This window comes from Spermophilus citellus, assembly GCF_964194105.1.
Source record: "Spermophilus citellus genome assembly, chromosome: 9".
NCBI lineage: Eukaryota > Metazoa > Chordata > Mammalia > Rodentia > Sciuridae > Spermophilus > Spermophilus citellus.
In genome coordinates, this window is record NC_138191.1 from 105,811,940 (window position 1) to 105,821,474 (window position 9,535).

The following is a 9,535-nucleotide window of genomic DNA, read 5'->3' on the forward strand; positions in this document are numbered from 1 at the left end:
CCCTCTGCAGTTCATGGCCAGAGACCCAATGGACTCTCAGGAGCTTGCTGCCCAGCACCGTCCAGCAAAAGAGCTGGACTGACAGGTGGCAGGGTGGGGACTTGGCCCCCAGGGGGGCAGTACTGGCCTGTGGTCTCCCCTGAAGGAGTGGGGTGTCTATCAAGAGTCCAGTCAGAATGCATTAGCTCTGTGACACGGATCTCATTAGTGCCCGTGAGAGGTGTCACTGCGGGAGAATCGTCGGCTCAGGGAGACGCTTGTACCAAAAGGAAGAAAGGACAGTGACAGCCTTTTCTCTGCCGCCACGCTCACTGGGCCGCCCGCCCTCCTCCTGGTGGGGGGGTGGGGGGTGCTAGCTAATGAGCTCGTCTACAGTACAGCTCTTTGCCTTCCCCTCCTTGAAGTTTCCCAGGTCCCTCTGAAGACCTCAGGCCCTGGATTAGCACACACCAAACGCCAGCCCCCTCTGGCCCAGCAGGGAGTTCCTTCTGATCACCCTGCTCTTGCACCATGGGCAGGGGAAGGAGGCGGTGCCAAGACAGGCCAGGGGAGGGGGCCTCGCACCCCTAGGAATATTTGAGCCCCTCTGCATCTCTTGAGAGTAACATGTCCCCCTCACTGCAGAGGGTTCTTCTTGCTTCTGAGAGTTGCAGTTTTCTCCCCTCCTCTTGCCCCATGACTCTTAGCCTGGCAGTGTCCCTGTCCCTAGGGTGAGCCCCTCCCAAGGCAGGGAATAATGGAGGGACTCCAGCTGACGGTTCAATAGATAGCATTTTGGCCTGATATGATGTGGGACTTTCTACTCTGAATCAGCAAGAACCCAATGTCTGGGCTTTGGATGACCTGAGGATGATGAAGTGTTGATATGAGGACCCTGTTGTCCCTTTCTCCATCTGTCCCAGAGAGCTGCACCATCACCACCACCCCAGCTTTTTCACCTTCAGGGCTAGGACAGGAGGAATCAGTCTGGCTGCTTTATGGGAAGGTACAAGGCAACACCATTAGGGTGTCTTCCCCCAAACTGCCTACTCCCATCTCGTTCTTTCTGGTATGACCCTGAGAAAGTGAGAAGCCTGGGGATGGATGACCAAGAGAAGGGGTGATCCAGGTGTCCACAGGGTCTCCGTTGGATATTGCTTGGGGAGAGAGGTACTCGCTCCTTCTTCCCTGAACTGACCTCCTGGGATGTCTGGGTTCTTGCCAGACATTGGGCTCTAGTCTTCAGTAGCAACCACAGATGGAATAAAAGGATAGATGGAGGGGTGAGTTGACAGATGGATGGAGGAAGGTTCTGGTCTGTGTATGTATGTATGTGTTCCATGTGGGTGGTGCTTTGGGAAGTACAATCTTTGTTTCCCTACCTTCCTAGCCCCGGGTCAGCCTGGCCTCCCCTTGTCTCTCTGTGTATCTCCTGTCAAACCATCGCAGACGTAAATGACAAAGAAATCAGAAAGACAGATCAATGCCGGCCAAATTAGCACTTGCAGATAGACTGTGCAGGGATGTCAGCGCCCTGACCCCTGGTGATCTTGCAGCCTCGGCTGCTGATATTATGCAAATTGCATCCATCTGGCAGGACCTGCGTGCTGGCTGCTCCTACTCAGAGGAGTAATGGGCTGGGGGTGGGCGGGAATGTTGGAGCAAGAGTCAGTGTAGTGAGTGTGCATGTGTGTGGGTGTGTGGTGCCCACCGAGCACTGGGTGGTGATTGAGTGATTGACAGGGCAGATAAGGGGCTGCATTGGATTCCTTTGGGCAGGAGGATTAGGAGCAGCCACAGATGGGAGATAACTGGACTTCATTTCAGGTTATTTTCCTCCTTATCCCCTCTCCCCACCTTCACTCCCCGAAAAACACAATCTCTGTAGTTTGCGTTTTCATCAATATTTGCAAGTCATTACCACTGGTTTAAGGTGAGAGACAATGTCAGGGCCCAGACCAAGCCAGCCCCTCCCCCAATCCTGAACAGGCCTGGTACCCTGAGAATTAATCCCTAGAGCAGCCTTCTCTCCATTGGTGTCCACGCAGCCCCTCCTCCCAGGCCTGCACTACCTCATGGGCCAGCCCTGCTGACCTGTCTCATCTGACCTAATGCCATGTGGCATTCCTTAGGCTGGGCCGCTGCCCCTCCACTGGAGGCTGCTGTGTAACATCCCTGCCCCCATGTTTAGGCTCCAGCAGATGTGCTTTTGGCCCTGGTATTAGCAGGGGAGTCGCCAGGACTGCTCTGCTGCAGAGTTTCGGACCCTTCTTCACAAAGCCTCCCATTCTGGATACTACTGACCAGGGCCCAGGCCCTGACTGAGCAAAATAGGACTCAGGGCCTATGGAGAGGAGAATCTGGGTGGTCTGTTTGAATCCCCGGGGTCATTCCACACCATTTGCTGAGTGCCAGGTGGGGTACGGAGGCTTCATATCTGTCTCACTAAGTTTTTAAGCCCAGTGATAATGACTGGCATCTCTACTTATGAGGAAACTGAGGCTTAAGAAGGTTACGTATCAAGGAAGTGGGAGAGCCAGGATTCAAACACAGATCTCCCCTAGTCTAGGGTTTGAATACTTCACCACCAGGACTTTCCACTTCACTGCTGTGCCACCCACCCCAAAATGTCACCATGCCTGGATCCACTAAAGTGAACCATCCCAGACAGTAGGCAGACAAGTTCCTTCAGGTCCCAGCCTATAGACCCAGACCTTCACCCAGACCTCCTGCCAACCTGAAAGGGGACAACAACAAAGAGTCCTGACTGCAGGGGCCTGTGTCTGAGACAGTTGGGCTGTAGCAAGAAGGATACACACAGGACAGAATGCACTCAGCAGCTGAACCAGCCTAGGAATATGTCACAGCATGTATCACCGGGCCATGCAACTCAAGGAGAGGAGCTAATGCAGTTCAGGCAGCCAGCTATAGCTGGTGGAGGGCATAGCTGTCCTGGGGCTCCCTCCAAAACTGGGTCCCCACCATACTCTTCCCACCAGGCAGGGTTGGGAGCTGGGAGTGCTGGGGACATGTCCGGGGACACGTGTGCAAGGGGAGCTTGTCCTAATGAGGAGAACATGGCTGCTAGTTAGGCAAGGGGCGGGCGGGAGCTGCAGAGCTGATTGAAGGCGGGGGCAGGGGTCAGACAATTAGGCCCAGATCCGGCCGTTTGATGTGAGTTCTGAGGCCTCAAAGCCTCCCTTCAGCTGGCTCCCTCTACTCCCTCCTCTCCCTCCTCTTTCCTTTCTTCTTCTGCCCAAAGGCAGGAAGGATGGAAACGCTCACACTCACTGTTACTATTATTAAACCCTGTGGCAGGCCAGTCAGACCCCAGGACTCCTGCCCACAGGGGGCACTCCAAGTCCCCAGGAGGCTCCTTGGACCCCAGAGGGGGCATATGGCCAGAGACCCAGGCCAGGTCAGCTGGACCCCAGGGCAAAGTAACCCTGCCTCTCTTGCTTCTGAAGCAGAGAGTGAATGGACCGCCCAGCAGGAATTTGAGCTCTGAGTTGCTAAGACCACGTCTCAGGCCTGCTTTGACCGGCACCTCCTCCAGCCACTACTTAGTTCTTTTCTATCCTGTCCTGGGGGTGGCAGGGAGGGCGTGGTTCATTCACGCTCAAGCCCTGTCACACAAATAGTCACCTGCAGCAGTCATAGCAAAATCTTGCTGGTAAGATAAAGATGCATAGAGCCACATAGCCCTACAGCATTGTTGTTCCCCAAAGCAGACCCCCCTCCCCCCCCACACACACAGACAAGTCATAGCCTCACATGCCATCACAGGGCCTTGCACACAAACCCTGCTTATCCCCTGTCCAAGGGCCCTGGGAGCTAGGCTCCGCCCCCCAGAAGAGTTGGGAATAGCAGTGGGATCTTGGGTGGGGGTAGGGAGTACCCAGTCCTTCCAGCCCCCATTCTAGGAAATAGGTGAAAAGAGCTGGTACTGACCACAGAATGAGAGGAGACCAGATTGGGGGTGGGGGGGAGTGGGAAAAGGGAGGGTTGGAGCAGAGATAAATGTTAGCTCATTTCTTCCGTAATTAGTTACTCCCTCATCCCCGCGTTGTAATTGTGAACAAGCTGTAATGTTTAATTAGTCTGTAAATGAAACCCCAATTTCATAATGGCCTAGCTGACAGGGCTAAGTGAGCACGGGAGGAGGCGGAGGGGAGGTGACAGGAAGGGCCTGCAGTCGGGGGACAGGCAGTGGGATCACCTGTTTTTCTCTTCAGCCCCAGCCTGGCCCATGTAGGGAGGCTGTGTGACTGGGTCCAGTCCTGTACTCCTGCTTCCAATATCCTCTCCCTCCCTGGCGCTTCTTACTGAGGAATGAGAGGAAGGCTCCCAGGCATCATCCTCCATTGCCTCCCCTCAATTATTGGGTTGGGTTTCACACTCCCAGCCCAACCCCCGTCCTTCTGGTTAGACAAACAGACTCAGGGTGACCCTGACAAGGATGATGCTCCCTACCACCACCTAAGTCTAGCCTTCCCACTCCCCAAGCAATCCTATTTAGAGACCTTGCTTGGCAGCTGGGACCTCAAACTCTGACCCTTCACACCAAAGAAGGCAGTGACTGGCTTGGGCCCCTCCCCCTCCGTTCCACCTCCAAGTGAAATCCAGAATCCGTGCTACGCAGAAACCCAGGCCAGACTTCACTCTCCTGAGGTGTCATCACCGCGGCCTGTGATGAACGGGAGCTGCCGCAGGGGGGAGCCCCTGGCCCCACAGCTGCCTCATTGGTCTCCCTGTTTCCCCCACGACATCCTCACCGCCCGCGCACGCCCCCGCCCCGCCTGCCGCAGCCATAAATCTCAATTTACGAGGGCGGCTCTGGTGGGGGAGGGAGGCAGCACCACTAATGATGGCTCCTCAGCCGGATTTTTCATGTTGCACAGTCATAAATTTTTAAGAACAGCATGGGCAGCACGTTAGCAAGTTATCGAGGCTGCCTCCATGCTGGCTGCCAAACTCCAAGAGAGGGGCAGAGACCAGGAAGGCACAGGAGGCATGTGGGGCGGGGCCGGGAGCCGGCCAGACCAGTCCGAAGGCAGCCAGGGAAGGCTGGCCAGCCCCAAGGGTCAAGGCTCGAGTGAGCCTGCACCAGGCAGGGCAGTGTGGGAGCCAGGGATGAGCACGCGGGTGGGATCCGTGGTGTGGGCATACCGACCATGGCGTTTGGGAGCTGCTGATGGATGCCTCTGCTCCAGGACTTGACACCATGATGTACGGGGAGCCCGGAGACATATGGATTTTCAAAGTGGCCACTTTGAATAGAATTACAAACCCTGAGCATGTGCACAGTGAGGCCTCTGCCCTGACAGAGCTGCACTTGCTTCATAAACCAGGGGCCTTTTAGTGTCTTTCTCAAAAGCTTGGATTCCTGGAGTCACTGAGGAAGAACCCTGGGGAAATGATCACAAAGGGAGCATATGGCACATGCCAGAGCCAAGCTAACCTTATTCTGTTAAGGTTTGTCCCTTCAAAGTCAAGTGCTCCTGGGTAAGTCACTCTGCATCTGGGCCTCTTTCTTAGACTCTTAAGGTGGGGTTGACTATGGCTTCTAACTCCCAGGCTTACTAAAGTAAGTTCTATAAAACCCTGAGTACCTGTTAGCTCCTTTATCTGTTAAAATCTCCAAAAAGGCTTCCGAGGGAAGCATCTGGAGAACAGATCTTTGTGGGAGATGGTGGGACCTTCGCTTTGTTCGTTCATTCATTCACAAGACGTTTGCTGAGGTCTTGTGGATTTCCAGACCAGACAGCCTCAGAGGCAAGGAAAGTTCCTTCCTGGAAGGTGAAGTGAGGAGGTTCCCAGCTCTGTCTTCCCCTAGTGATGCCTAAGCCTTCAGGGTGCTGAGAAGCCCACACTTGACCCCAGGTGTTCCCCTGAGTTCCCTGACATGGGCAGTTGGGATTAATTACCATCCGACTATGCATAAGAGCAAGTAGGAACCTAGCAATCCTTGGAGGAGGTGGGCCTACCACCAGGGACAGCCTTAGAAGGCCACAACACAGGGTTAAGAAATCAGAAGTTGCTCAAGTCAATTGTGCATGTGTGTTTATTTCAGTGTCAGGAGTGGCAATCTGTGCTGAGGATGGCTCCATGGTAACCCACAAGGTCAAAGACTGGTCATTGAGGCAGAAGAACCCCCAGGCTGAGCCTGGCTGTCTTAGGGGCAGTCCCTGTCCACCTGGCCTGAGAGTCACAACCTCCATCTCTGCTCACCTTTCCTGCTCCTTCTCAAGCCACTCTCCTCCTGCTTCCTGGGCCGCAGGCTCTGCCCTAATCTCCTGGGTCCTGCCCCTGCCTCAGGTCCTTTCCTCTGGCTTTATTTTCCCTGGTTCCAGGCTCATATTCCCACCCTGGACCTGCTTAACTCCTGCTCATGGTTAGAGCTCAGTTTCAGAGTTTGCTTCCTCAGGAAGCCTTCCTTGACTCCTAGCCTTGGCCAGCTACCCTACCCCACCTCCATTTCACAGCACCCCGCATTCACCCTTTGCAGCACTTAATCAGTTGTAATTAAGAAATTACTTTCTTGAAAGTTGTCTAATGCCTCTCTCCCCACTAGATTGTAAGTTCCCTGAGGGCCAGAACTTCTGTCTGTTTTGTTCACCTTGTATCCCTGAAGCGTAGCATAGTGTCTGACAAGTGTAGGCAGATAATAAATAAAATGTGCTGTTTTGAATTGAGTTAAATTGAGTTGAGATGGCCCTGGCCCACCCCTGGGTGCCAGGGCAGGGGGAGGGAGCTAGGGAAGTGCCTGGAGCTGAGGTGGTTCCCATTAGTCCTCATGATTAATTCACAGCCACATTGTGATGGAGTGGGCTTGTCCCCAGTCAGAGCCTCCGCTGGGGCCCACCTGTTAGCGACAAACAAACAAAGGGGATAAATAATGCATTGGGAGCTGAGCCAGGCAAGGCGGCGGTATTGAAATTAATAGGGATTAGCTGAGCAGCTTGAGGATGAAATATTTACCAGGTGGGACTGGGCTTAGGAAGGGCAGCCACCCCCCCTTCCCAGCATCCCTAAGGCCCTTCTCCAGGGCATCATTGGCTAGGACTGGCCAGCACCTCCACTCCCACTCCGGCTACCTCCGTTTGCAGGACAGGCTGAGCAGACCACTGAGAGCTTAGGTCAGGCAGTCTCCTGGCACAGTGAGATGCTAGGAGAGAATGGAGGGGAAACAGACGAAGCCTTGGGCACTTATGCTGGAGACAAGGACAGGGTTTGATTTTCAGAGCCTGGGTGTGTGGCAGCTGTGAGCAACAAATGACAGGGCTGGAGGTGATGCACTTGCGATCTTGCCTCTCTGTCCTCTGTCTCTTCCTGCAAGCCTTCCTTTCCTTGACTCTACATACTTCCCGAGAGCCTTTGTATAGATAACCTCTCAGGGGGACTGTGGTCTAGCAGGAGGTGACAGAGTAGTGATGACAGGGGGCTCTCTGGGTTCTGAGGGAACACAGGGAACAGAGGCCAACGTAAAAAACAGGATCAAGAGCAACGCCAGGGGTACAGTGGGGGAGTGTCCCAGGCAGAAGGAAGAGCATGTGAAAGTCAAGAGGCAGAGGAGCCTGAACTTGGCTGTAGGACAGGAGAGTGGAAAAGATAAAGCCCGAGCCATCTACAGGGCCAGGTCCCTGGACCTCATCAGGGATCTTGGGTGCTGTCCTGGGAGCAGTAAGGAGCCATGGGAGGTGGTGGTTGTTTCCATTCTTAATTCTTAAGCTCTTTGCAGAGAAGTGTCTGTATACCCCTAACATCACCTTCCCTGAAGTTAACATTTTGCATCATCAAAGTGCAACTGTCAGCACCAGGAGATAACACTGGCTCTATATTATTGATGACACTGAAGGCCTTGTTTAAATTTTACCATGGTTTCCATTAATTTCCCTTTTCCGCTCTAGGATCATATAAGAGTTTTAAGACAGGGAGTTAAATGACTAGATTCATAGTTTAAAGGACACCATTTGGGAGAGAGTGGCAGTAACACTGTTGTCGCTTGGAAGAGAGAGGATGTGGCCTGCGCCATGATGATGTAGTGGGAATCTAGGTTTCGAAATTATTAGAAATTTTATGGTCACTAAAGCCTCAGGATGGATGAGGTTATTATCCAGGGAGAGTAGAGATGGAAAAGGGGTGAGGGCCTGTGTCCTCTGAACATCACCACACCTGGGGAATGACCTGAAGGGGAGGAGTGTTCACAGGAACCTGGAGGATTGGGATGGAAAGGGAGGTTGTTGTCTCTGAAGCCAAGGGAGTGTGAGCTTCAAGGAGGGAGCAGTCCCCGTGTCAGAGCTGAAGAGCACCAGCCCAGGGGAGCAGTAAGGCTCATGAGAGAAGGTAGCTTTGGTAAAGCCAAGATTACCGGAAGAGTTGGGGGTGGGACCTGGAGTGTGATGGCTTCGAGATTTGACACCAAGAGGGAGGAGAGGCTGGGTGACTAGCCCAGGTGGAGTTAAAGGAGACTTCCCAGCTCCCAGACAGGAGAGTTCATATATTCAGCTGCTTGAGTGACAGATCAAGGCAGATGAGAGCAGAGGCTGCATTAGAGAGAAAGTACTAAACAGTGCCAAGTCCTGGAAAGCCTGGGTACTAGGCTGGACTTCAGAGCCCAGGTGAAGTGGATGTACCAGCTTTGGAAGTGACAGCAGGGTTGGTCCCCTCTTGTGACAAGGTGCAAGGAGAGGACTGGTGCAGATGCAGGCAGTGGCTTGTGTGGCCCCTGTGTAGCAGGAGACAAGGCTGACTGGCTATGGGCGAGGGGCTGCAGTGCTGACTGGAGTGTAGACTTGAGCTCTGTGGAAAGGAACTTCAACTTGTCCCAAGGGATGAAAGGAGAACACACACCTCAGGACCTCTAGGGCTTTCTTGGCAGCGGTACACCCAGCAGAGGGTGATGCGCTGATGTGTAGGGTGGGATTTTCTCTAACCACTTTTGCCCAGATGTAGGCCTATAGAAGACAGAGTTTGGTTTTTCCAGGCAAGGGTGACTGAAGGAAAAGTGAATAAGAAAGCTGAGATACTGGCAAGGAAAAGTTTGAAATGATGGCCCATGGGAATCCAGGCTCCACAGGGAGGTATGTCCATTATGTTGCCAGGACAGAAACTACTTGGTACATACTCAATGCTCATTTCCCCTCTTCCTCACTAAATAGAATTCTCAGTAATTAGAGGCATCAGTGTGTACCTGGTTAAAAGACTGCTTTTTTTTAGTTTGTCATTTAACTAGGTGTGGCCATGTCTTTAGTATATGCCAGTAAGAAAAGAGTAAATGTGGAATGTGGGACCTCTGGGAACAATACTTAAAGGGAAACAATTCAGCAGAGGAGTCACTGGTCTTGTCTTTCCTGTCCTCCTCCTTTCTTTTTCTTGGTACATAGATGTGATAGTTGGAGCTCCAGCAGCTATTTTGGACGCTGGCAGCAGAGGCAGTGTGGTAGACATGCTGAGAATGTTAGGGCAGAAAGAAGGAGGAAGCCTGAATCTGATGATTATGTGGAGCCATGGGTCTTTTAGTCAACTAACATTGCAAGCCAAGATATAAAACTCC

At 53.1% G+C, this 9,535-nt stretch overlaps 1 protein-coding gene across 10 annotated transcripts in view; it reads left to right on the forward strand.

The window, feature by feature from the left end:
- The window catches only part of ERI3 (ERI1 exoribonuclease family member 3), a 133,631-nt gene that overhangs the window by 113,291 nt on the left and 10,805 nt on the right, over positions 1–9,535 (forward strand). The window lies entirely within an intron of this gene.